Source organism: Bos grunniens, chromosome 28 (genome assembly GCF_055505025.1).
Source record: "Bos grunniens cultivar Pamir isolate PY7600 chromosome 28, Bosgru_T2T1.0, whole genome shotgun sequence".
Lineage (NCBI taxonomy): Eukaryota > Metazoa > Chordata > Mammalia > Artiodactyla > Bovidae > Bos > Bos grunniens.
Genome location: NC_141192.1, coordinates 12,304,079 through 12,328,682, shown reverse-complemented (window position 1 = coordinate 12,328,682; position 24,604 = coordinate 12,304,079). Strand labels below are relative to the sequence as shown.

At 50.4% G+C, this 24,604-nt stretch overlaps 1 long non-coding RNA gene across 3 annotated transcripts in view; it reads left to right on the top strand.

Annotated features, from left to right (window-relative positions):
• LOC147342854 (uncharacterized) overlaps positions 1–24,604 on the top strand; it is a 153,460-nt gene that overhangs the window by 77,978 nt on the left and 50,878 nt on the right. The window contains exon 3 of one of the 3 annotated variants that reach the window (XR_015156764.1): positions 20,464–20,620. The exons of the other annotated variants lie outside the window; for them this stretch is intronic. This is a non-coding gene — a long non-coding RNA (uncharacterized LOC147342854). The remainder of the gene's footprint in view (positions 1–20,463; positions 20,621–24,604) is intronic. 3 annotated transcript variants of the gene reach the window in all.

Below are 24,604 nucleotides of genomic sequence, written 5' to 3'. Positions count from 1 at the left end.
CACGAAAGTGTCCACCCAGGGGCTGAGTATATAAGATATGATGCTTCCGTGCCAAGTGGCTGCAGGAGAGAATATAGCTGTTTTTGTGCTTATATGGAGAGATTCAGAGTTGGATTTTCAGCAAAATAAAGCCAGGGGCAGAAGCGGGTATATAGGAACACATTTGTATTATCAAAAAAGGACTGTTGAAAGTGTGGCCTTTGGCACAGCCTACTGGGGTGTAAGTTTCTGCCTTTCCGCTTACCAGCTGTGTGACTTGGGAAAGTCGCTTGACCTCTCTAGGTTTAGTTACCTCGCCTGTACAATGGAGCTAATAATAGCGTCTGATCGTAGGGCCGTTATGAGGTTTCAGTGCATTTCATATACATAGAACATAACTGGTGCCGGGCCTAGAGTAAGTCCTCGTTAGCTAGTCTTGTTACTATATGTACTTGTATAATTTGTTTTCCCTGAAAGAAACACAAAATGTTAGTAAGGGCTAACAATGCAAGTTGCTTAGAGCAGCGTGTGGCACATCAAAAGGGCTTATTGAGTATGTGCTGTGTGTATGTGCTAAGTCGCTTCAGTCGTGTCCAACTCTTTGCAACCCCATGCACTACAGGCCGCCAGGCTCCTCTGTCCATGGGATTTTCCAGGCAAGAATATTGGAGCGGGTTGCCATTTCTTTCTCTAGGGGATCTTCCTGACCTAGGGATCGAACCTTAGGTCTTGATCCTAGGCATCTCTTAGGTCTCCTACATTGGCAAGCAGGTTCTTTACCACTGGTGCCGCCTGGGAAGCCACTATATATACTTACATAATTTATTTTCTCCTTAAAGAAGCACAAAATGTTAGCAGGGGGCTAGTTTGGGTACTGAGGGCAGGGAGTCCATGGGGAAGGTGAGACTTCCTTTTTAATCTATACATCTTTAGGAAAAAAGTTCAACATTTTTATCAAAGGCATTTTATACTTTTATTTCTAAATCAGTTAAATACACACATCCACACGTCCACATATCACAGAGGAGGAAGCTATTTCTGTCTGGAGTGAAGTGGGAGCTGGGAAGGTTAATTGAAGAGGTTATAGTGAAGCTGGACCTTAAAGGATCATCCAGGCAAAGAAATGGGCTAGGGGATGGTTTACTGGGTGGAAGAGCTGGCATGTGCAAATGTCCTGAGGCCTGAAAGGTCATAGGGAGCAGTGCAAGGTCAGTGTTCAGGGTCACAGAGGAGCTGGAGGGGTGAGGGCTCTCAGAAGTGCTTGTGGACAGGGCCCAGGCCTCATGTCCTCAAAATCACGCATGTTCTCAGATGAGGGAGAACAGATTATATGTTTCTGAGTAGATATCAATACACAATATCCCCATTTCCCAGATCTAAAAACTGAGGCACAGAGACATGAAGTGATTTTCCAAGATCGCTCATCAAATCAGAGGTACAGAGTTCCTCCTGACCTCTGGTGTCATCTTGTTCTATGTAGTGCATGCTTGACCAGTCCCACCAGCTAGCATCTCAGTGTAAGGTTTGGGAAACGAAGGTTTGGAGGGCAGATTACTTGTTAACTTCTTGTAGTCTGTCTCCTCACTCAGCCATTAGCTCTAGTAAGGCAGGAACTGTGACTGTTTTGTGGGCTAATGCATGCCCCAGGGCTCAGGACAATGTCAAGTACATGGTAGGCACACGGTAAATGTTTGTTGAATGCATGAATAAATAAGGTCACCGAGAAATCAGGGACAACCACAACAGAAATCCAGGCTCTGCACCCCCAGGCTGGGCTCTGTCCATTGCACAAGGAAACCTGGATTCCAGAGCAAGGCTGTTGTTGCTGTTGTTCAGTCTCTCAGTCGTGTCCAGCTCTTTGCGACCCCATGGACTGCAAGCGCGTCAGGCTCCCTGTCCTTCACCATCTCCCAGAACTTGTTCAAACTCATGTCCATTGAATCAGTGATGCCATCCAACCATCTCATCGTCTGTCATCCCTTTCTCCTCCTGCCTTCCATCTATCCCAGCATCAGGGTCTTTTCCAATGAGTCAGTTCTTTGCATCAGGTGGCCAAAGTATTGAAGCTTCAGCTTCAGCATTAGTCCTTCCAATGAATATTCAGGACTGATTTTCCTTTAGGATGGACTGGTTTGATCTCCTTGCAGTCTAAGGGACTCTCAAGAGTTTTCTCTGGCACCACTGTTTGAATGCATCAGTTCTTCTTTATGGTCCAACTCTCACATCCATACACAACTACTGGAAAAACCATGGCTTGGACTATACGTACATTTGTCGGCAAAGTAATGTCTCTGCTTTTTAATATGCTATCTAGGTTTGTCATAGTTTTTCTTCCAAAGAGCAAGGGTCTTTTAATTTCATGACTACAGTCACTGTCTGCAGTGATTCTGGAGACCAAGAAAATAAAATCTGTCACTGTTTCCATTGTTTCCCCCTCTATTTGCTATGAAGTGATGGAACTGGATGCCATGATCTTCATTTAGCATTGCTGTTTGTTTGGTTGTTCATAGTATCATTGCTCCCATCCTGGCAGCAGGTGCTCCAAAGATGAAAGCATTTAGCGCTGCTGGAACACTCTGTCTCCAAGCCTTTGCATGCACTGTGCCTTTTGCCTGAATGTCCTTCAACCCCTGGGCATTGAGTCCCACCTGCTCACGCTTCACGGCTCAGCTCTCCTGGCCTGCCTTGCTTCTCAGAATCTCTCTGGACTGGAGGCTTTTCCCTCTGGGTGCCCCCTGAGGGCCTCGTGCCCTAAAGTGCAGGCCCTCCTTCTGCTGGCTCCTATCTGCTATCTCCCACCACTCCAGGGGACTTGCTCTTGCTCTTGCTCTCTGTGGCCCTTGCGTGTCTCTCTCCCACTTCAATTCCCCTTAGACCGGTGGTCTAGGCCCCTTGCTTCCCCAGGAGGTGATCAGCCCCATCTTCATGAAAAGAGAACTGAGCCTCAAAGAAGGTTCAATTCCCAGCTCTGGCACTCCTGACCTCTGTGGCCTGGGGCAAGTGACCTTGTGTCTCTGAGCCTCAGTGCCCTCATCTGTGCAATGGGGATGCTAATGACGCCTACCTGACAGGTTGTTATGGCGGTCATGTGAGCTGACCTGTAGAAGCTGTCTGAAGGTGGCTTCTCCTAAGGGCTGAGTGTGAGCTGTTACTATGGTTGTTATGTTTGTTGCTGTGGTTATCAATTCTCCCAAGACCCACTGCCAATATATAAGTGGGATTTCCTGGTCCTGAAATCCCATTTGCCCTCACCAATCTCCCTCCCACCTCGGAGGCTGGCTCAGCAGCCAGATTTTAAGAATGGAGGTGTGCTAGGGTTTCTCCAGGGGAGTTGGCAATGCCCTTCTCTCCTCCAGGGGTGGCTCTGAAGGAGAGGGCCAGCGAATGGCCAGTGATGTTGAAACAACAGTCTCCTCTTTGCTGTGAAGGTCCTTGATGTTGTGACTTGCTTCTGTGCCGCCTCCCTATGTCTTACTCGTCAGATAAGGTCCCTGGGGACCGAGCAGGACTGCCTGGCTCCCTTGAGTTCCTTTGCTCCAGACACCTCTGCTCCCTCCAGAAGCTTTCTCTCTACTTTCCAGGTGGTATCCCTGTCTGGGGAAAGCACAGCTCAAGTCACAGCAAGAGAAGGCATAGAGGACACGGCCTGGGACCCTGGGGAGCCTCTGAACCTCCATCCCACCCCAGCTTGCTGTGTGACATTGAGTGCAAAGCTCTACCTCTCTGAGCTTCAATTTCCTTACCTAGGGATTAAAGAGTTTGTACTCTCTAAGAAACTCTGAAAACTCTCTTTCTCTTAACCAGGAAAAGAAAACTAAGTCTTTTATTCAGAGTTGTTGCTGCTGTTATTGTGTGTGTGTTTTTGCCTGGAATGTCACTCTCCCTCCTTTGCTCAGGAAGGGCTCACTTCAGGTATGCCTTCTTCCTCCAGGAAGCCTTCCCTGACTACTCTCCCTGGATAGGTTAGGGTCCCTCTCTGGGCATTCAAAACTTTAGATATCCTTCCATCAACGTACAATCTCTTTGTGGTACAACAGTTTCTGTGCCTCCCCCATCCCTCCCCCCGCCCCCTGCCCCCACCATTTGGGAGCATCCAGAGGGCAGGTGCGGTGTGTCCTGCATCTTGGAACTTCCATCCTTAATAGAGAGCCTGGTCCGAGAAGGCCTCACTCAGTATTAGTTGAAGTGCCCTAACATTAGACAAGGGGAGCAGATTTCTGGACTTTCTGATTAGGGCAGTTTCCTGGGGGCAAGGGGAGGGGCAGGGCATGGAAGTCCTGCTTTCTGGGTCTGTGAGGCTCCTCCTGAAGCATCTTTGAATGACAGAGCTGGGCAGGTGTCCAGGAGAAGAGAGGTGAGACCCTCCCCCTCTGAGGGTAGTGAGATTTTAACTTGTTTTTCCAGGCCTGACTTTGTTCGTGGGCTGTGCCAGAGCCCTTGGTTTCCCCGAACGAAGCCTCCTCCATCCCTCGGGGCCCACGAATCGCGGCCCGGCCAGGCTGGGGCAGCTGGCACGTCCTCTCTGATCCTCCCTTTCATTTCGGGCCTCTCTGAACATCCGGCCCTGCGCCCTTGGTCCTCTGCGCTCAAAGCTTCACAGACACAGCTCAGCGGGAAGCGAGAGTCGCTCTGACCCCTCTAGTCTCTTAAACTCTTGTAAAGGAGAAATACCCTGACGAGAGAGTCTTCTGTCAGATTTACATTTTTTTTTTAATGCCAACTACCGCTCCACGGGTTTCAAAATGGGAATGCTGGGCTCCACGGTGAGGATCAAGGCACAGGCAGAGAGCCAGTGGCTGACTTCCTTTTTCACTCCCTGCTCTGGGCTCAGGGCCAGTGCCTTCTCCAGCTGCCCAGGAAGAGCAGCCACCAGGCCACCTCCGGCCAGGCTCCCTGTCCCCGTCACCACCCGCTCTGGCTCCTCTGTGGTCCTCCTCACCTAACACCAAGCACATTCCTGCCTCTGGATTTCGGGGTGCCCTGCCTCCCACTGAACATCTTCCTCCTCTCCTAGCTCCTCACCTGAGTCTCTGTCCTTGGAGGAGCCCTCCCTGGACCAGAAGGGAGATTATCCTTCTGCTCCACCCTTTAAGGCCACCTCTGGAACCCAGTGTCAGGAAATACAAAGGTTTGGAGCCTGAGAGTATGTTTGTGTGCTCAATTCAATTGTGTCTGACTCTGCAATTGCATGGACTGTAGCCTGCCAGACTTCTCTGGCCATGGGATGATCCCAGCAAGAATACTGGAGTGGGTTGCTATTTCTTCCTCCAGGAGATCTTTCCAACCCAGGGACTGAACTCCTGTCTCCTGCATTGGCAGGTGGATTCTTTACCACTGAGCCACCTAGGAAGCCCCAGAGTGTGAAAGATCTGGGTGTAAAGCTTAACTGTCTATCCACTGGCTTTTGCAAACTAGCAACTCACTAACCATCCCCAGGCCTCAGGTTCCCCATCCGGAAAGTGGGTATGAGAGCACCCATCTCTGGCCTGGAGGACAGAGCGGTTAATGTGTGTGACTTGCCCAGTATTGAGCCCCAGTGTAGCTCTGCTCCAAGCCTGGCCCCAGGACCAGCACCATCTCCACACTGTTTAGTACCGCGGAATTTTGACGAAAATGTGAGCTGCACGAATTTATGTTGCAGGATGTGGGAATCGAGGGGTACTGGGGAAATGAGAAATGAACACATTTTCAATAGGTTCCTGTATTTTTATACATTTGCTTCTTTCTGCCCCCCTTCTCTACAAGGATGGTGTTTAAAAAGTTAATGCACATTTAAGTTTATTACAGAAACTAAGACTAAGAATTAGACAGTGGTTCAGCAATTGGCGTTACCATGACATCTTAACTTATTTCACAAAAGTATCTTTAACAGATTAGAGGATGAATTGATTGCAAATGAAAAGTGGTCCTTTCACGCTGAGAATTTGAGAAGCCTTGTCTTGGCATGGAAGTTCATCCTTCCATCCATCCATCCATTATGAGTTAGGCTCTCATCATGATGCTCTGAGGAGTTAAATTGACTCCTGGCTGTGATTCCTCATTTATTGAGTCTCTTGGGGCAGAGAAGGAAGGTGGGCACGTCCCTACATTTCCTCCAGGGGATGGGCAGAAGTAAGTTTGCTTAACAAGGCTCAGGTAATTAGACCCACTTTACATTATCTTTAGGATGAGTAGGGTAGACCAGGAGAGGCTCTGCCCCCAGTTCCCACCACTTGTCCTTGCTTGGTACGGCCTTCTTTTTTGATGGAATAAACTCTGGGCAGAATTTGCTTTGTCCTTCATCTTTCCCAAAGTCAGAATCAGAGTTTGCCCCCCTCCCATTTTCTTTTATTATGGAAACTGGGAAAATGACAAGTAATTGTTTGAAGATGTTAGAAAGATTGCATTTTGTTTTGCAACTATCAGCTTAAAAATAATGTTTAAGAGATTATGAATGGGCGATTAACTATTTTTTCCATTACTTCCCTCTCCAAATAAAAACTGTAACGATTGTGATATGCACAGTAAAATGGAGGCCTCGCTATCAAAAACCAGGGGAGAAAACAAGTAGCCAGTGTCCCTTTTGGGGTGAAACTCTACCTGTCACACCTTGGAGAAGGCTGGGGCAGGCAAGGTGGTGAATGTCGTCTACACAAATATGGTCTCCATGTGCTAATTTCTCTACAGAGCCCCATCCCTCCCCACTCCTTATATCAACAGCAGTTATGGGGATTGTAGTCAAATTCACTATTTACTGCCTTTCCTGAGTCAGTTAGTTTTGGGTGAAAATAGTTTTTGATGCAGCTCTATTGCGCCATTTCAGCGGGTGTTTATCATTTAAAAGGAACAATTTTAATACCTACATTTGCCTTACAGTATGAGCCATAAATGTGATTTAGGTTTCACTTTATAATAGACTCTTAGAAGCGATTGCCCAGGCTCCAGAAGAACCATTCCTCCAAGTGGTGGCCATGAAAGTGAACAGGCTTTTGCTTCTTTTACAGAAGTTTTCCTTTTTAAATACCTTTTGAAGTTATTGAACGAGAGCTGGATAAATGAGCTGATTTGTGCGCCTTCCTCTCAGGGAATCTGGAGCTCCTGGCGATGTCTTGGGGAGGGGTGGTTCTCCCACTGTGGGAGGTAAGGCCCAGGAGGTGTGGTGATGATGCTGTATTGATGTCCAGGGGCTGTTCGTCCTCCCTTCTGCATCCTGCTTCTCTGGCCTCCAGCTTCCTCATCTGTAAGAGTGAAGGTGGTGACAGTAATATGGATCCCCTAGATCAGTGCTACTCAGTGAGGTTTGCAGGCAGGCAGCCTCAGTATTACCCAGGAACTTACCAGCAAGGCAGTTTCCCTGGCTCTGCCCAGACCGGCTGTTATCAGAATCTGAGGGTGGGGTCCAGCAACCAGTTTTATCAGCCCTCCAGGTGATTTCAGTGTATGCTAAAATTTGAGACTGGAGCCTGGAGCCTGTGAAACATCAGGGCAAGCCATTGAAAGAGTTCAGGAGTTCCTTTAGTCAAAAGGTTTCCTCACCCTGGGAAGTTGTAGGCCCAAGGCATGCTTAGGACCCAAGCTGGCTTATGACAAAAATTGGCCAGTGTTGGACAGCACAAAGAAAGATTGGATATTGATAAACTGGTTTGTGTGTCCTGAAATGACAAGGATGATGGTGAAAAATCTGGAAGATGAAACTTTGTCCTGTTTGTTCAGAATTACCCAATAAATACCACTGGTCCCCAAGGCCCTCTCCCACACTACCCTGCTGTACGCTTGGGCATCGACATGTTTTACTCAGAGAATAAAAGAAGCCATTAGGAGAGGCAGAGACAAGGAGACTGTCTTCCAGTTCCTGGAGGTCTGGACCATTGATAAAAAAGTTGATGTCTATGCAGCCTCAGAGATGCTCCTGGAGAAGAGGTGAGAAGAAGGCGTGTTCTACATCCCTGGAGATGCGTAGACAGAAGCAGGTGACCGTGGTCCTGCTTACCATCAAGGGTGCTCCTACTTTTTGTTCCATCCACAGCTGACCTTCTTGTGGCCACTCTTCCCCAGGGTAGGAAGGCCATAACCTCATGAATGAGGAAAGCCCTCCTGCATGGATATGCCACTTCCTGCTGAGAAATGCCTCCATTCGGGGGAAAAATGGGATTAATTTTTAGCGGAAGCAGCAGTGGCTGAACGTGCAGTTTTCAAATTGTTGACTATGATATTAAGTAACAAGCAGACTCCTGTCCAATGGATGTTATTAAAATTAACTGTTTTAGCACTACATTTAGAATCAAAACCAATCTGTCACTCCTAAATTGGTTTCTTTCAGCTGCTATTTGTGGTTAAAATGAACAGTTTTAACAATTGCATCTCCAGTGCAAATCATAAACTTGATTTACAGGAAAACACTTAATTTACTGCATTTGACTGTGCACCAGAGCTGCCAATTATCTGACTGTAAATCTCCCCGCTTGGTTATTCGCTTCTTAAGCAGCAGGCCTGGTCCCGTTGCCTCACTTGCAGTTGGGCCTAAGGCCCTTCCTGGGGTTTTAGCCTCGGATTTAGGGTTTTTTCTGTGAAGAGTTGGGTGCTCAGAAGTAGATGGGGATCTATATGGAGCTGGAGCCCTGAGGGCCCTCTGTTCTGTGCTGATTCATGTTGTAAAATATTGAGTGGATTAGCAGTGCCATTTAACCCAATCTGGGTGAGCCATTATGGAGGGAAAAATCTGTGTATTTGAGCAGGAAGGCCCTTGGAGAAAACAATAAATGATTCATTCATTCACTTGTTCATCAAACAGTTGATTAAACAGCCATTCTCCATTGCAAGGAGCTATAGGCTATGCTGCGATGGATGCACACTCTGTGGTGTCTGCCCTCAACGAGTTCACAGTCTAATAGGAAAGACACATGCTGGACATCATCACTTTATGATACAGTAAATCATCTCTTTAATGGTTGACTGTTAAGGAGCTGAAGCACTGGGCCCACTGAGAGGCAATAGCTCTGCTCACTGGTACCAGTGCCAGGGTGGGGAAGATGAGATGCTGAAGCTTTGTACAAGTTCTGTTTGAACTGGGTCTTGATGGGTCAGTAGGAATTTTTCAGGTAGAGAAGGAGAGCAAAGAGCATCCCAGGCAGAGGGAGCAGCATTAGCCAGGGAGGAGCAGGGTATTTTTTTTCAGTGAGGGGGGCATTGTCCAGTCTGGCAGGAGGGGAGAGACCACAGAAGTCGGTGGGAGGGGAGACTGCTTGGAGGTCTCGCCTCCAAGGAGGAGGAGGAGGAGGAGCAGGATTGTCTGTTTAAAAGAGTTTAGATTCTGCCCGGTTTGCAGTTGAACTCCTCTTCTAGCTAAGCAAATGCAAGTCCACGGTTCTGAAATGGCCCTTGTCAGTCGGGAGTGACTGTGAATGCCAAGAAGTTACAGTATGGAGGAGGGTTTCCTGGTATTTTGAGAAGTCAGGAAGCATATGCAAACCACATGCAAATGAGATGCAAGCCAGCACCTGCTCCGCATTGTGCTGTCAGCCGGCTCTGCAGCAGGGAGGGTCCTGTGCATCCCAACAAAGGTGAACAAAAGTAGCTGAGCTACAGGACGCAGCCAGAGGCTCCATAGAAAAATACAGTTGCCCCAAGACTTTCCCTCCAGGAGCCCTTCTATAGAAGGCAGTGTCTCACAGGGAGAGCGAAGGCCCGGAGTTTAGGCCCTAAGAGTGCAGGATGAAGGCCCACGGTTGCCACCCAGAGAGAGCACAGGACTCAGGATTTCCCGGATGTGGTTTCCACTGGGGCCAGGAGATGGGCTGGGAGGCTGGCTTGGGAGGCTGGGTTCTCATCCCCACTGCACGCCCCGCTCCTTTGCACTCCATGTCCCCCTCAGGAAGGGATCAGTGAGATCTACATTGAGTGAGTCAGGGGTCTGTACTTTTCTGCTGATTGTCCAGCTCTGCGGCCCCTCTGAGCCCCACAGGGTGGGGGTGATCACTGAGACGGGGATGGTATTTCAGGCTGTTTCTCCTCACAAGGGACTTGGGGAGGGGGTAGCCTCCTCCACAGGGCCCTCCTATGCCCCTGAGCTGTGCTGGAGAGCTGCTGTGGGCTTGGGTGCCCAGGACCACTGAGGAATCCTGAGAGGAGTTTTCACTCTGACTCTCTCTTTCCTCAGGGATTCTATCAAGAAACAAGATGACAAGGACCCTTTGCCCACGCCACACCCCCTCCCCTCCACTCCACATGACAAAGGGATGGGGTGGCGAGCAGCACCTGGACCCTGGAAGCTTCCAGGGCTGACTCTTCCCAATCTGCTGTGTTGTTGTTGTTAAGCCATTCAGTCATGTCCAACTCTGCGACCCCATGGACTGCAGCACGTCAGGCTTCCCTGTCCATCACCATCTCCCAGAGCTTGCTCAAACTCATGTCCATTGAGTCAGTGATGCCATCCAGCCATCTCGTCCTCTGTCGCCCCCTTCTCCTGCCTTCAATCTTTCCCAGCATCAGGGTCTTTTCCGATGGGTTTCTGTGTACCTCGAAACCAAAGTAGATATTTCACATAAGAAATTTTCCTGTTGAGAGTCAGCCCGTCTTGATCTGAGCCCCTTTGGGGCAGGGGCTGCTGGACAAACATTTTGGAGAGCCGGGGTGGCATGGATGTCCAGGTCTTCAGAACAGACTGCCCCCTCAGGTCCTGGCACCCCATGGAGGGAGGTTCGCTGCATCTGTGGGTCCTGGGGCGGGGTGTGGGGGCTCTCAGCGGCTCGGGCATGTCGGGACCTCCTGCCTCGTCTTCCCGTCTCCTTTTCTCTCCCCTTGTCTCTCCTTCCTCCTCTCTGTTTACCTCCCTTGCATGCCTGACTCGTTCTCCCATCTGGTTCTTTCTGTGTGCTTTCTCATAGTCTCTTGGTCTGACTTCCTCCTACCTGCCCTCCCTGCCTCTGTCTCCCTGGGGATCGCTGCCTCCACCTCCCTCTCCTTGCCTGGCTCCTGGAAGCCGGCTCCCTTTCCCCTTCTCCACGGTCTTCCACCTCTACACCTCCTCTCTTCTCCCATCTACATCCACCCCCACCTCCCCTCATTCAGCTCCCAGCTCCTGGTGGGCACTTTAGGGCAAACTGAGGGAAGGTCTCTGATGAGGGTGGGAGGGGCAAGAAAGGAGAAGACAGAGAACCACCGGCCTTCAGCAGGTGGCACTGTTGGGCGACTTTTGCTTGTGAAATCTTTCAGGACTGAAAAAAATGCACTGGAATCTATTGGCATTTGAGAGTCCTTCTCTCTCTTCTTTTTTTTAAATAAAAATAATGACTCTCATTTCCCGGGCATCATTAAACAAGGTGCAGTGTTTGTGTGTGTGCGTGTGGGTGTGTGAACGCAGATGTCTGCACATGAGCTGTAGGGCTGGAGTGTTAGGGGTGTGTGAGCACATGGCCAGCGTGTCCCTGTCCATGTGTACGTGTGTGGTGGAGGTGTGCGTGTAGGACTGTTTGTGTGCAGCTCTGTGACTGTGGGTTTTCAGGGGCTCAGTCTGTACCAGTGTTAGTGGTGTCTGTATCTGCGTATCTGTCAGTGTTGGGCCCATGGATCTGTGCTTGTGTGTGTGTGTGTGTAGCTGCGAGTGTGTGAGTGCATAGGTGCATGGGTGGGATTGTGTGGGGATCGCAGGTGATGGATTTGTGTTCTTACACATGCCTCTGGTGGCAGCTTAGCACAGTGGATAAGAGGGAGCCATGGACTCAGGCCTCCGGGTTTAAATTCTGGCTTCACATTTGTAGCTGTGTGATTTTGACTTAGTCACTTAATATCTCTGAGTCTCAGATTCTTCATGTGAAAAATGAGCTGATAATAATACGTCTCTCTCTGGATGACTATGAAGATGAAGTATGAGCACCCCATCAAGGGCCTGGCAGGGTGCCGTCACAGTCTCAGAGCCACGATGCGACAGTGTGAGGGTCAGCAGGCCATGGCCTCCTGCTCTGGCTCCACTGGTTGGCCAGGCTGGACTTGCAGGACCAGAGGCTTGAAATGCTGCTCTCTCCAGGAGCTTAGAGGTCCAGGGTGGGGCAGGGGCCTCCCACAGTTCCCTGAGTCTGTAGGACGGAACCAGGGCTCGATGGACCCCCATGGTGGAGACCCAAGAACTGGAGGGGATGTCAGGGGCCATGACTTCAGCTCCTCATGTGAGGAGGGGAGAGAGCAGCCCAGGGGCCAGGGCCTAGTCAGGGCCAGGCCAGTGTCAGAGGACACTAAGTCAGGCTGATTCCCAGCCTGGGGCCTGAGGGCGGAGAGGCTCCACTCCTAGTAACCTTAGCTCCTTCCTCTTGTCTCTTTTCCTCTTCTTCCTTGTCTATTATAACACTTTCTTACAGCTGGACGTGAAGATGGGGAGACATCTGTTCTGGGTGTCCACTGAGGTGTAATAGTCATCCTCAAACTTAGTGTCTGGGAAAAATTTGTTATCATTGTGCCCGATTGTGGGTTGATGGGGCTCAGCTGGGATTTCCTGGCGTGGCCTGACTGGAGCACACCTGAGAAATGCCCACCTGCCTCCCTCCTGTGCTCAGCTCCTCAGGTCCCTCTCACTGTGGGCAGCGTTCCCTCCTCCTGACCCCTCTGCATGACTTGGGCCTCTCCCAGCAGGGTGGACTCAGGGTAGTTGCACTTTTTACTTGGAGGCTGGCTCCAGGGTACAGAAAACAGAGGTAACTGGGCTAGTTAGGGGCTGTGCCTTGTACCAACCATGCCATTTTCTGTATTTTGCTGGACAAAGCAGGCTTCCTTGGTGGCTCAGTGGTAAAGAATCCACCTGCCAATGCAGGAGACACAGGTTTGGGCCCTCGGCCAGGAAGAGCCCCTGGAGAAGCAGTGGTCGCCCACTCCAGTATTCTTGCCTGGGAAATCCCATGGACAGAGGAGCCTGGTGGCCTACAATAGATTGGGTCACAAAAGAAGTAGGACACAACTTAGCAACTAAATGACAGCAATTGAATAAAGCAGTTGTGGGCCCACCCAAATTAAAGAGGGCAGAGAAACAGAAGCCACTTCTCTATGGAAGAGAGCAAAGTGGTATTCCCAGGGAGCCTGGGGGCAGGTGATGGCGGCATGGGCATCTTTGCAAATGCAACCCCCCGCAGCATCGTCGTGATGCTGTAAGAGGACGACCTCCAGAGCATTCCTCTCTGTCACTGCACCCAGCTCTCTGAGCGGCAGGGCTCCCCTGGCCTCCTTTCTCCCTGTGTGATCTCGGGCAGCTTGCTTCACTCCCCAGCATCTTACTTGGCACATTTGTAAAGCGGGAGGATGGTACTAGAGCCCGCCCCAGCCAGCTTGCAGCATACCGCCGGGTGCATAGCGAGGCCTCAGAGGTGTCCCTGTTACTGTCTTCATCCTTGCCTGCCCTTCAGCTGAGGAAATGGAGGCTCAGGGAAGTTAAGGGGTTGCCCAGAGCTGCACAGCTTGGAAATGCCCGAGCCGGTCCTGGAATGCCAGCATTGTCCGTCTAAACTCCATGCTGTTCTCTGGAGGCTTCGTGCTGCTGAGAGAGAGCTCAGAGGGGCTAGGGAGCAGGGAGAAAATGGAAGACTAGGCGCTGAGGGAGTCGTTGTCCTGGCTCAAGTTCTAGGTCATGTCAACATCCAGACTCACAGGCTGTCTCCTGATTCATCGCTGACTCTTCTGTCCCAAGGCCCCCATTTTGATTCTGGCCCCTACTCCTGGGAGCAGTGGTGGGACCAGCTCCTGATTCCTCCCAATGGGGAGTCATTTCACAGCTTCCCCAACTCCCCTCCCACCCGGGCCCCCGGGTCCTCCCAGCTGCCCAGGGGGAAACTGAGGCCTGGAGAGGTCACGCGGCTCCCCCAAGTGCCCCAGGGCTGGGGTGCTGCAGCTCCAATTCCCCTGGGCATTTGCCCGCTGCCCCTGCTCTCTCACCTCCCTCCAGCAGGCCTGCATGAGCCTCCCGACCTGCATCCCGAGATGATGGTACCCTTACGTTCCCGGCTCTCCAAGCCCTGCCATGTTTCCTGACTGTGCTTGCTGGAGCTCTATTCCCACGAGAAGCTCCGTGACGAAGTGTCTGTGGTCAGATGATCTGGGAGACATGGCTCCCCTCATCCCTGCCTTCTCAGGGACCCACCCTGTGTGTCGCAGTGAAAGGGCCCCTGAGGACCCCCAGAAAAGAAACGGGTTCACTTTGTCTTAAGCCAAGGTTTTGCCAAATTTAATCAGAGCGCCGCCCCTCCTGGTTCCACGCACACACCTTCTTCTGTTTCACAAAGTCACTTTTTAACACCTGTTTTCAGAATACTTTTTAACAAATGTGGCCTAAGCAATAAAGCCCAAATGTCTGGCTTTGGTGTTGAAAGGAAGAGTGGTATAGCAGTCTTCAATCCCATTTTCAGTTTTCTGTCTCTTGGATTTCAAAGAATCCTTCTCCCTGGCATTCCCTGGTCCACACAGGACCGGTGGCCTCTCCTCTCCCTGTTTGCACTCAGACCTCTCCCTTCATTCCTTCAGGGACACCCCCAGCCAGGGGTCACCTCCCTGGGTGGGCTGTGATGGCCGTGTCTCCCTCTGCGGTGGGTTGCATATTACATGAGCTGCCCTTTCATGCGCCAGTCTTGAGCCCGGAACTAAACACAAGCTCTTTGCAGACACAGGCCTGCGTCTCAGGCCTGCGTGTCTCCTGACACCCTCCCTGACCCAGCACAGTTCGGTCTTGTGGTTGGGTTGGTGGGCAGTGGGCCCTGGGAAAGCTCAGGAGGAAAAGGGATTTTGATATCTTGCAACCGGCTGACATGCTGGAGTTTCACCCTGAGGTGACGAGGTACCTGTGACCTACTCTTGGCTTTGGTGTCAGAGTCTCCCAGGGACCTGTGACTCACTCTTGGCCTTGGTGTTACAGTCCCAGGCACTCAGGACAGTAGACGTCCCCGGACTGTACATCTGCCCCATATTCAACTTGAGTTGAACTTGGAACCAGCACTCCCCTACTTATTTCTCCCTGGGAGACAGAGGAGCAATAGAACGGCTTCAGCTGGAGCAGCAGAGACCTCACTAGACTTGGAGTGGCTTTCCAACTAGTGATGGATTAGAGTTCGGGGACAGGTCTTAGGCTTGGGAGATCTTCTCTGTCATCCTTAAGAACTGCACCCCTTCTGGTGAAGAAACAGATGACCTCTTTGGGGGTTTTCATCCCTGGGGTTTCCAGGTTGCCAGCTCCCTGGGTCCTTGGAGCCCTAGGGGACGAAGGAGTTATGCGCCCCGGGGGAATGAGGGTGGAGAGGAGAGCATCGTGAGGAGGGGTCTGTGCAACAGGGCCCCGTCCTGACCAGATGATGGGAGGCTGTCGTGCCAAGCCAGTCCCTAGCGGCTCTCAGAGCCACTCTGGGGCCGCCCCCCACTCATGTGCTGCAGTTATTTTTAGTGCTGGGATGTGCAGAACATGCCACAGAGAAATAGAGTGGAAAATCTGACACTCAGAGCCCTGCTTTGAGGGAGGCACTGCTCCTCCAGCCGGGCATCGTTCAAGTGTCTGGTTTGCACCTATCATGTTTCTCCATGCTGGAGAAGGCGATGGCACCCCACTCCAGTACTCTTGCCTGGAGAATCCCACGGACGGAGGAGCCTGGAAGGCTGCAGTCCATGGGGTCGCTAGGAGTCGGACACGACTGAGCGACCTCACTTTCACTTTTCACTTTCCTGCATTGGAGGAGGAAATGGCAACCCACTCCAGTGTTCTTGCCTGGAGAATCCCAGGGATGGGGGAGCCCAGTGGGCTGCCGTCTCTGGGGTCGCACAGAGTCGGACATGACTGACGTGACTTAGCAGCAGCAGCAGCAGCGTTTCTCCATGCAGTCTGACTTCAAATTCTGTGGACTCTCCGGAAGTGGCCGACAGCCTCGGGGGAGGGGTCCTGGGTCCTGGGATTTGGGGGTCCTGGGATTCTGGTCAGGCTCTTCTTCCCTCTGCCTATGATTGAAATGGTGACCTGCATAGAAGTATGGGTCCTACACCAGAAGAGCCCAGCTGTCCTCTCCTGGGGCCTCCCAGCTGCAATGTGGAGAAGGCAGGGTGGGTCTTAGGACTCCTGTTAGGTAGGGGATGAAACTGAGGCTCAGAGAGGATGTTGTGGGGCTCAAGGTTGCACAGAGAGGGAAGAACAGCGCTGGCCCTTAGGGGAGCCCACACCTCGGTCCTTGGAGAGTCCATTGCAGCATGTGATGTCTAGGACGCCTGGAATCGAAGTCCAAAATGGTGTGGGAGTGGCGCGAGCAAAGCAGCAGCGGACACAAACCTTGTTCAGGGGCAGGGACAGCATTCCCTGCTGGAGGCTTGTGTGGCATGTAGATATTTAATTAAACATTACTTCAGTTTTTTTTTTTCCCTCTTATTACGAAAACATGCATGCTCTTTGTAGAAAATTTAAAAATACAGATAAGCAAACAGAAGGAAATTAAAAACACCCCTAATCCCAACACAAAGATAAACCCTGTAAATATTTTGGTATTTTGGTGGATAGACAGCCAGGCTTTCCTTTTTTTCTTCTTTAAAACGTTTTCATTTATTTTTAATTACACATAAGATATAGGAATGCATTCTTGTTGGAAACATTCACAAAATACAGACCAAACTAACCCCCTCCCCTCTCTCCCTCTTCTCTTCCAGCAGAGGTAACCGCAGTTACAATGTTGATGTATATCGCTCCTGATCTTTCCCTAAGTGTACACACACATTTATATCAGTACATAGAGAGATACATGGTTTTATTTTTAGTGTGTTCAGATGGTTTTTTTTTTCTTCAACAAGAATGGTATCACACTGTATATATTGTTCTGTACTTTTATTTTGTCACCTAACTATTAGTCTTGGAGTTTTCTCCATGTCAGTGCTTATAGCTCCAACTCGTTCATTCTAACTACTCGGTAAAAAATCCTTGGCACAGATACATCAGAGTTTATTTAGCCATCCCCCTGGTGATGCGCTGTTAGATTGCTTCCACGTTTCTTTCTTTCTTTTTTTTTTGCTATTGCAGGGCTGTTTTCCATGCTCTTGAACATGCCTCCTTGGGTGAGAATGTCTTTCTAAGATCAAAGCTGAGAAGAGAAATTGCTGGTCATTTTCTTTTCACACATATTAAGAAGATGGGAGCATCTTGGAGCAACTGCCATCAGAACTTGGCTTCTTCACTTCTCTATGTTAATAAACAGGCAGCTGTGATAAGCATTTCCCAAAGTCTGCTCTGGATGACCCTGACATTGAGTGAGACACAATAGGGGTGCCTGGGGAGGGAAAAACCATGCAGGTGTGCAGCCGAGCTCTTCACTCCTGCACATTAGCATGTCAGGAGGCCTCCTGAAGTCAAGAAACACGCTTCTCTTCATTTAACCTGGCTTCTCCCATTTGAGGGCTGTGGCGGAGGAAATATTGATTGTAGCAGACAGTGGCCAGGCTCTGCCCACATCCCCATGGCTCTGCCACTTCAGCACATGGCTGGTCTTCCTTCTACCGGCTGGCACCTGAATTCTGTGTTCTGAGGACTTTCTCTTGCTGTAGGAGACTGCTCGGCTGCCCTGTGGCAGCAGGAAGTGCTGAAGAATCAACGCTCTTGTCTCCTGCCTTTGACAGCTCTCTGTCAATGACTGAAGGGAGTCAGTGTATAAATGCCCCAGCTCCCTCACCCTCTGGGCAGGACAACTCTGAGGCAAATGTTTTAAGTTGGTCCCAGAGTTTACCTAGAGGAATTAGGCTGCAGCTGCCCACCGTGGTGGCTGGTTTGAAAACACCCCTGTCATTATTGCCTTCCTTCATGTCTCACCTCCTCATTGCCTTACCTTCACCTCCCACACACTTACATGTACCTGCATTCGAGTCCTCGGTCTGCTCCAGGGAGACCCGTAGCTAAGATTCTGATGGGTTGATTACTTGTTAATGGCATCATGTGAATGTCCCAAGTATTTCTTCAATCCACCCTGCATTGTTGGACGTAAAGGTTATTTCTAAAAATTTTTTTGCTATTATAAACAGTCGCCTGATCGTCATCCTTGAAGCTCACTAGCTGTGCACATTCTGTTTTTAAAAGAATATTCGTTTCTTTTTGGCTGTGCTGGGTCTTTGTGGCTGTGTGGGCTTCTCTAGTTGCTTTGAGTGGGGACTGCTCTCTAGCTGCAGTGTGCAGGCTTCTGTTGTGGAGCGTGGGCTCTAGGGTGCGCAGGCTTCAGTAGTCTCCACATATGGGCTCAGTAGTTGAGGCTCCTGGGCTCTAGAGCTCAATGGTTGTGTCCCACAGGCTTAGTTGCTCTGTGGCGTGTGGGATCCTCCCTGAGCAGGAATTGAACCCGTGTCTCCTGAATTGGCAGGCAGATTCTTTACCACTGAGCCACCAGGAAAGCCCTTGTCTTTCTTAATTATTTTTTAGGGATTGTTCCTGGACATAAAGACATTGGTTCAAAGGCGCACATTTTTCTAAGGCTTTGGGAGGTAGTGGCATCTGCATCCTCCCCTTCTTATCTTGCTCGAAATACCAAGTAGCAGCCCACAGAGGGCCCAGTGGGGCCAGCCTGGGTATGCTCAGGGGCTCTGGAGGTCAGTGAAGATCTGTCAGGACTGGAAAGGCTGGCTAGAGGAGGAGCCTGGCAGGATCCAGGGAGACAACCACATATTCGCCTGGGAGTTCACAGTAAGGGGTCTGGAGCTTGGCGATTAAGGTGCCTCTTCCCAAGTTCTTGTTCAAAACCTTTCTTATCCTGTAAGGCCTAGCTGAATCTCCATATCCTCCAGGAAGCCTTCCTTGATATCTCCAGCTCTTTGAACCTCTCCCGGAGGCTGCACACAATTCAATACTAATCTTATAAGATCCAAGCCTCATCCTGTGGGTAGAGGTTCTGTCTGAGAGTCAGTGTCAGGCACAGGACAGAGTTACATGCTTGGGGTTTAGTAACTGCTGCGGTAAGAGCCCTGGCTTGGGAACCAGGGAGCTCTAACGCGAATCCCACCTTTGCTGTTGACCTTGGGTGTGGGCATGTGGCCTCAGGGCAGAGGCCCTCAGCTGGGCTTGAGTGGGAATGAGGACAACATGGACCCACTCTCTCCCTCCCCAGCCTGTGGTTTTGCCCCTTTCTAGGGAGTCCCTATGCCGGGAGCCCCAGGGACTGGGCTGTCTGCGTTCTGCATGGGCTGCGGATATCTGGGCGCCTTTCTTTTATCCTTCCATGGGCACGTTTCCGGAGACAAATATACCCTCCATTCCCAGCCCCTCGATCTGTCTAAACACAATTTGACATGCGTTGCTATTAGCTTAGCACCTTATCAAATAATGCGGCCTGATAGAGATAAAAGGTTTTACAACCCTTGCTGCCTTTGTTTCTGCCTGCATTCACCCGCCGAGACAGCTAATAATTACCACCAAAGACAAAGAGAAATCTATACGCTCAGCGTCGAGGTTCCCGTGTGCATGTTAAGCAGCAGCTTGAGGAAAAAGAGCAAGGAGGAGATGGCCCCAGTGCAGGCTGTGCAGCCCAGATGGGGCCTGGCTCCCTACTGGGTGCCAGGGCTGCAGGTGGAGAGAATGGTGGGCGTGGGTGCCACGGCCCCGCTGTGGACAAGTCAAGTCCTGGTTAGGTGGGATGGGGGTGGAGCAAAGAGTGAGGAAGGGGACACAGATGTAGGGGACATGGCCCCACTCACGGATGCTGGGGATCTGGGACCCTGCCTCTGCTACTGGATTACGCTGTGACCTTGGGTAAATCTCTTGCCCTGTGTGGGCCTCAGCCTCTGTTTCTGTAAATGGGACTCTTTAGGCAGCCTGGTGGGGAGCCTGGAGACCTTGGTTCTCAGATCAGCTTGTTGACAGGCAGGGGATGCTATTCTGGGCCTCTGTTTCTCCATCTGGAAAATGAGAGTCTGACTGGGATGATGGCTACATACATTTCAGGACTTGGTCCCAGGCAGGGGATGACACAACTGGCATCTCCCCGAGCATCTATTTCATGGCCAGGCCAAACTGGCACACTGACTGTGGGGACTGGAGATGGAGGGGACATAGGCTTTGAACCCAGAAGCTTTTCCAGGGAGGTAGTCTTCATCCCAGAACCAATAAACACAGAAAGGGAAATGAGAGCTTGGAGTTGGGGGGCTCACTGCAAATTAAAGTAGTCTGAGGTGACTTCCTGGAAGAGGAGAGCATGGGTATTCTCAAGGGTGATGGAGTGGACCACTGAATGGGGGTGCCTGCTGCCAGAGCAGTGGTATGGGATGAATGTTTATTGGGCCTTTGGGAGTTGACTGGTTATGGAACCAGAGCCCTATGAATGGGATTAATATCTTAAAAAAGAGACCCCAGAGAGCTCCATTACCGCTTCCACCATGCAAAGATTTAGGGAGCAGACTGCTGTCTATGAACCAGGAAGCAGGGTCTCACTAGATGCTGAATGTGCTATGTCTGGATCTTGGACTTCCCAAGTCTCCCAGAGCTGTGAGAAACGAAAGTCATTTACAAAGCACAAAGCCTGTGGTATTTCATTACAGCAGCTCCAATGGACTGAGACAAGCAGCAACAGGATCACAAACAAGGTGGGATGCAGGGATTGCCAGTCTCGGATAAAGTGGTCTGGACTTCAGCACCTGTAGGTACCAGTCGCTCACCAGTGAACAAGGCTTATCCATGGAGCTCAGGACTGAAGAGGTACCTTGATTTTCTGTTCCTCGTAGCTGGCCAGGGCTGTGAGGGTGAATAGAGCCAGTGCTGTGCTGGTAAATGTTTAACAACAGATCTCTGGGGGTAAAAATACTTTGATTTGTATAATTTTCCAGTTTCCCTGGTGTAACTACTCCCATCATGGCTGATTTCAAGCTAGCAGTGTTATATCACTGATCGTGGAGTTGGGAAGAGCTACACAAAGTCTCTTATGATTGGGTATGAGCTTGGTCTGGCACATCACTGGTCAGAGCCCCATTTCAGCCCAGATGAAGTCAGATCGGAGATTCATGGTATGTCAAGGCTCAAGCAGCAAGGGATGGTAAGTAGCACACATGCCACCTCTGCTCCCACCTTTGCCTACAGCAGACATCACTAATCAATCATGTCTCTGCACAGACCCCAGGTTCTTGTCATCAGAATGCTCCAGGCAGCCACTACCAATTGATTAGGATTGGTTGTAAAATAATAGCTCCTTGCTGTTGATGATCTAGACTGACTGCCTCAATGTACAGATGGGGAAACTGAGGCCCAGATAGGGGAGGTCACCTAAAAAGTTTTGATAAGCTGAAGCTGGAAGCCCAGCGATCCATCTCCCAAGCCTGCACCCTCCTGCTCACTCTCGTCTCTCCCTGTAAGAGCAGCAACAGGGGCCAAAGGAACCTTGTTGCTGAAAGAGGTGGCTTTGGGCCTGAACTGTGCAGGTCTCTTCCCTGAAGCTCCTATCTTGAAAGCAGGGATGAATCATGAAGTCTCATTACAAAAACCCCTTGGCAGCCAATTGCCCTTTTGCTCTGTGCGCTGCCTTGGTGTATGTGTGTAAAAGCGGATGAGCGTGAGTGTGCATGCAGACTTACATAACTCTGCACACACAAATGGACACGTTTGCATCTCCTATCACTGGTGACAAGCTTGGGGCCCTCCCCGGAGAGCGGCAGGCCCTCCAGAGTGCGCTTGTCTGTCTCTCAGATTTACAGGAGGAGCCAGGCACTGAGTCATGATTTATCCTGAGATGGGCTCTGGGCCAGCCTGCTCATGGCTGTGGAGCGTCTGGCTGGCTCTCTCTCTTTCCTTCCCCTTTCTTCTTGGCATCTTTACATAGGTAGCTACCCTCAGACACCATTCCTCTGTGAAGCCCTTCCTGGGCCCAGACGCCGGCTGTCTCCTGTACCTCCTGCTCACCTCCGGCTTCCCACCCATCACCCTGAGCCTGGGACTCTTTGCTTTTGTGCCTGTCTCCCTCCTGGACTGGGAGCTCCTAGGAGGCAGGACCGTCCGCCACTGTTGAGTGAACCCCAGGGCCCTGTTTCACTCTCTCTTCCCCGTGCCTCTTTCCGTAGTTGTCCTCGTCTTCCTGCGATTTTGTATCCAGGACTGTCAGGGCCGGGAAGAGGCCTGGGGGCCTAGCAGTCATTCTTGCTCATTGTTAGGCGGTGCACGCTCTTGTGGCCGAGTGTGTTTTTTTTGGGCCTTGCTCAGAAGAGTGGGCTGTGCTCAGTGTCCCTGTCACAGCACTGCCCTTCCTAACTGCTGACGCAGCTCTGCCCTGGACCTGTCTTTGTCCTTTATCTGCCCTGAGAACATGCGGCCTCAGTTGGCTCCCCCTCTGTGTGAGTCCTGTCTCTAGGGGTGGGGACATCACCTATATCCTGGACAGCATCAAAGCAGGCCCTGAGCTGCCCGAAGGCCAGCTGTCCTTCTCCACGGGAGAAAGGGGAGGAGCTTTGCCCTTGCCCATGGGCAGAAAATGGGTATTTACTGAGTACCAGCTGTGTACTTAGTTATTACTATGCCAGATCCTTTAATGCTTTATTTCATTTTCCCAATAGTGGGGTGATGTGATATTATATTCCCATTTCAAAGATGAGAAACCAAAGTTACCTTTGTCTTACACAGACTTACCCAAGGTTATAAGTAGGAAGGGGCGGGGCTGGGGAACCTCAGTCTGGGTCCTTCTGTGTCTGTGATGCCTTCATAGCTAGAGAGTGGGGACTTACCCTGGTGGTCCAGTGGTTAAGACTTAGCCTTCCAATGTAGGGGGTGAACATTCAATCCCTGGCTAGGGAGCTAAGCTCCCACATCCCTCATGGCCAAAACAAAGCAAAAGCAATATGTAAGACTTAACACTAAAAAAAAAAGAGAAAGTGATGAAGTTGAAGAGTGAACCTGACCACCTTAGAACTCATTTTCTTGGGTGAGTCTGGGAGCCCATTTGTGAGTACAAAGGATTGACAAGGCCCAGGGGAACTCTACGATTTTCTGTTCCCCAGACTGAGCACTTAGAAGCCAGGGAATTACTCACTCTCTTCTAAGACCTGGGACCCATGTGGCAACCTTGTATAGACATCCATCACCTCCGCTCCAGAACCAGATGTGATCTTGGGAACTTCTTGTTTACACCCCCATTTTGCAGAGGAGAAGACTGAGGCTGGAATAGAGAATTGCCTCAGATTCCTCCTGAGGAGTAGCCAGGATGAAGATGGCTGCTCTCTACCCCTGAGCAGCCCTCACAGGCCTGAAGACCTGTCTAGGACATGTCACAGGCCCTCAGACCTAGACAGGACTGAGGGAGGTGTTCATTAGTCAGTAGATGAATCTCTCTGGAAATACTACAGGCTGGTGTTTAAATGGTAAGCCCCTTGAGATCTGAGCTCATCTTGTACCTCGTTGCACCTGCAGAAAGCCACACCTGGCACTGTGCCTGGCCTGGCACTCAGTAAGGCAACAAGAAGGGGCCTGGAGTCCCTGAGCCAGGGAGTGTCAGATGGCTGCACTCCTCCTCCAGTGCTACTTCTATGGCCTCCCTCTAGAATAAGCAGGAAACACACAGGCTACAAGGTCTCCATGACTCTGGAGAGAGTTTGGATGTGGGGCTACAGAATTCTAGAATCCTAAAGTCCCTGTCTCTTGGAGACCCTCCTGCTCCTGGCACAAATTCTTACTCAGCCTTAATTTGAATACTTCCAGTGGTGGGGAGCTCACTCCTCCCTGCTGCTGGCCATACCACTTAATGCCAAGTTCTCTTTCCTTCCTCTGATAACCATCACTCCGGACTCAGGGCCACTTGGGTTCCTGCTGACCGAGCTCCGAGACCATTTCTTGGCTGGTGGTGGCTGGTTCTCTGGCTGTGACTTTCCTCCCTGTTGCAGATCACAGCCTGCCTAGCTTGAGGGTCAGGGAGATCAAGTCTGACTTGTCGCCTTTCCTCTCATCTTGTGACCTTGGACATGATACCTAGTTTCTCTGAGCCTTTGATTTCCTCCTTTGTAAAATGATGATAGCTTTATTGGATTGTTGAGAAGATTAAGTGAGAAAAGTCCTGCAAAATGCTTAGCCTGGTAGTTGGCAACGAGTAAGAACTCAATACATGCTAGGGAGTATTATTATGACTTCCTAATTTGTGAGCCAGGGGTGGTAACACCTGCCTTGTGGAGTCATCTTGAGGATTACCACAAAAGTGCTGAGCACAGATTTTGACTCAGAGTGAAGCTGGCCTCATAGTGACAGTCGTACCTTGTCGCGCATGTTACCATCACAAAGAGAGGGTCCTGCCAAAGACGTGTGTGAGAAACAAACACCCAGGCACCACTTTCTTGAGGCACATATCAGAGATTGACCCAAGCCCCTTTAATTAAAAACTTTGAGTTTCTTTCTTTCTTTTTCTTTTTCATCCTCATCCCAGTTGGGATGCTTTCATCTAACAGAAGAACCAAGTAAGATGGCTTGAAGGATAGATTTATTTTTGCACATTACAAAAATAGTGGAGTGGTGGCAGACTCTACTATAATCAGAAAGAGTTTAGAGCCCAAAACTAGGCTGCGTACGGAAGAATAATTGCTAGATTTATGACCTTGAGGCAGTTACTTAACCTTTCTGCACCTCGGTTTTCATATCTGCAAATGGCACTACCAATAACTCCTTCCTTCCTGGGCTTTTGTGAGGATTAAATGGGTTAACAAATGCAAAGTGATT